The sequence below is a fragment of the Cynara cardunculus genome (assembly GCF_001531365.2).
Source record: "Cynara cardunculus var. scolymus isolate 2C chromosome LG 1, CcrdV1, whole genome shotgun sequence".
Lineage (NCBI taxonomy): Eukaryota > Viridiplantae > Streptophyta > Magnoliopsida > Asterales > Asteraceae > Cynara > Cynara cardunculus.
In genome coordinates, this window is record NC_037528.1 from 35,356,696 (window position 1) to 35,360,285 (window position 3,590).

A 3,590-nucleotide genomic window follows, 5' to 3' on the forward strand; every position below is an offset into this window, starting at 1 on the left:
AAGGTTTTGAAGAAGAAATCGGGAGAAGGAAGAAGATGGCGATGGAAGACATCTAGGGCTTCAACCTTGTTTCCTTTTCATCTAATCGACAAACTAAGGTAAGTTCTCTATGTTTTAGTTTGATTTCTTGATATATTTGATGTTTAGGTTAGTATTAGATTCAATTTTTGGGTTTTTAGGGCTCAAAATCGAGTTTTAGTCGGCTGTCATGAGAGGACAGCCGTGTATATGTGTAATTTCTGTGRAADAYCSGGTTTTATGATGTACATTAAGCCCCAATTGAGTCCAAATGTGTTATATCTTCACTTTATTGCATTGGAACCTAAAATCCTTCAAGGATTGGAACAAAGTGTGTGTTATACATCTTGATAGTASAAGTATTTTGTTGGGTAAGTTTACTTCATGTTTAGGACAGTTTTGAGTTCATCTAAGATGTTCAATCATGAGTGGAAGTTGAGAAATTATTATCTTTGACAATCTTTAAAAGTCAAAGTTTAGTGATGAACTTTAAGACATTTAAATCATCATGAAAATGTTAAGATGTTTGATATGGTTTGTTTGTTRGTATCATTAAAATGTTATTAGATGGAATGAAGAAGAAAGTTTCCACTCAAGCATGTTTTTGATGCTAGATTAAAGGTTATGTTCAAAACAGTTGACTTTTTTCCAAAAAGTYAAAYTGTTTTGCTTAATTTTAACATTAAGTCGTTTTATGCGAAATTAAGGATTGAAATTCTGTGGATATAGTTATGATAAGCATATAAAGGTGTTACAATGATCCTTTCAATGTTTCTTATGGGTTTTGATGGATTTTCAAAGTTAAAATTTTTTTTTTTGAGTTCGGTTTGAACAATATGTGAAAGCCTATGCATTAGTTAGGTTGTAAATGCAACAATGAATGTGTGAACCTTCTAAACATATTTTACAAGTGTATGTTAAGCATGTTTTGAAGGTTAAAATGGGAGCCAAGAGCCTCGGGTGAAATATGAGCAAGTCATCRGACTAAGTTAGTTGGTGCTGAAAATTTGTAAAAATTGTATAAAATCACTCGTAACTCGGATTTAGACGTGTAATATCAATCTGGAACTGTTATGAAAGCTTCTACAATCAATATGTTTTGATCATGAGGTAGTTAGGGCTCTAAATAGGTCAAAAAACTGGGTTTTTGCACAGCTGTCCATTTTTGACTCAAATAAAAGTTTTGTTTCTTCTAAACCCATGTATGAAAAGGTTCAAAGTCCATTTTTGAGTTGTTCTTGTCGGTATGTATATTAAGATAAGTAAGTTGTCTAAATCTTTTGTTAGGATGTTTGTATTGATGTGAGAACCATGCGTGTGGATTGTTTAGGTAGCACGGTGGATAAGAAAGTTGGGCACCGGCGGGATCTCAACTAAATAGGCTAAGGTGAGTTTCAAGTAGATTTTAATGGGGTACACGTCAAACATAATTACCTTTACATAATTTATTTTGTTGGACGTATTTTAGTGATTAAAGTAGAAAATGCATGATTTTAAATGATGTTATGAAATGAAGGTATTGATTTTTATACAAAGTGACTTTATACATATTAAGAATGCATTTTTCTCTTTGATAAAGTATGTATGAAATACTTTGGTGACTTGGAAAGTTGATATGTATTTTTGTAAAAAAATAAATAAACCTGTTTTGTATCCAAAGGAGGAAAATCTTACGTTGTATAAATGGGGCATTGTGATTTATATATTTACTCACTGACATGAGAATGGTAGATCCGGATCTAGCGACTTAGGGTCACCCCCTTTGTTGCGTTTGTATTGGGGTCGCTCCCTTTACAGTAAATAGGTTTCTCCCATTGGTAATGTATTGGAGTACCGTGCATGGATATATGCGCCAGGTACTCGGCTAATAGGTTTAGTGCCAGGTGGACACATTGCACAATGGTGATTAAATCGAAATTAGCCTAACGGATAAGTGGACTGCTGGGTAGTGCTCCTCCACTGATTCCGGTTGTTATGGGCCACCCCCATATTGTGTGGTATTCATAGAACTTTGTAAATATTGATTGACTGCTAACTTATAAAATTTTGGTTGGACTTAACATTTATTTGACACATCACATCAAGCATATGTAAGTCATGCATTTTTGTTTGATAGTATAAATTACTTGAAATATTGTATTGTGAAAACTCTTGAATTCACCAGGCATGTAGTCTGATTTGTTTTGTTTGTTGACGTGCGTCTCAGGAACTGGTTCAAGTGAATGTGCTAGCAACATTCTTGGTTATTATAAGGCTAGCAGGTAAGTTCATAGGATGATGCAATGTTTGGGACTTTTGGAAGTTTAATCTAGTTTGAGGAAATGTATTTTTTTTGGAAGAATATGAAAGTTTTTACCTTGTAAATAGTCTTCTTTATTAAGACTAGTTAGTAATCATAGTTTTTGTATGGTCAGTTATTTTACAATCATTACTTTTGCAAATGTTTACAGGTTTAAAAAAAATGGCAAAACACGACTTTTCGAACGGGTCATGCCGAGTTTTTGCCAGATTAAAAAAAAATCTAAGTATAGGGTGTTTCAAGTTTGTATCAAAGCAAAGGTTTAAGGGAATTTGGTTAAGAGTACCTAATCTTAAACCTATGGTTGGTATAGTTATGTAAACTATATGCTTAGAATTAGAAGTTTATGTGGTTGAACTTGGAGTTTATATTGATTATCTGTTRTGAATATGTAGCAGCTCGATATGGATTCAAACAAAAATCATCCATTAGATCGAAGAGATAGCGAGGAGGTTAATAGTTCAACCCCAAGTCAAAATCCAGATATTCCAGAAGTGAACTTTAGGGCCTCTATCATGTCAGATATGATGAAATTAATGGAAGCTGCTATGAGTAAGCAATAAGAAATGTTTGCAAAGATGATGGAAGATCGGGATGCTTCTAACAGTAAGAAAGTAATAGTGGCAGAAAAGGTGAAAGGAACAACGGACTTGGATAAAGGGAAAGAACCGATAAATGAAAATCAAGCAAAGAAGACTGTTACATTTAAAGCATTTCTTGGTTGCAAGCCTCCAGAATACATGGGTGGTATTGATCCAGTGAAGTGTATGAGATGGTTACATGAAACAGAACAAGCTTTTGAATCTAGTGAATGTGATGAGCAGCAAAAAGTTAGATTTGCTTCACAGATGCTACGAGGAGAAGCTTTGAGTTGGTGGACGGTGACTAGACAAGCTCTAGGTGCAACCATAATATCATAGATGAGTTGGACAATGTTTAAAAGTAAGATATTGGATCGATATTGCAATGAGAGGGCTCGAGACCGAATTGAAAAAGAATTCACAAATCTCAAGAAAGACAACTTGTCAGTGTCCGAATATACAAGAAGATTCATGGAAAAGTTGGGCTTGTTAGAACAAGTGGCACCGGATGAAGGAAGCAAGATAAAATTTTATTTGGCAGGACTGCCATCTCTGATGAGATCCTTCATACGACCCGCACGTATTGAGACTTTACAAGAAGCCATGGAAGAAGCTCAGTTGATTGAAGATGACATGTTAGAGATAAAGGAAGAAATGCCTGATAAAAGGGAAAAGAGAAAGTGGGAAGGAAA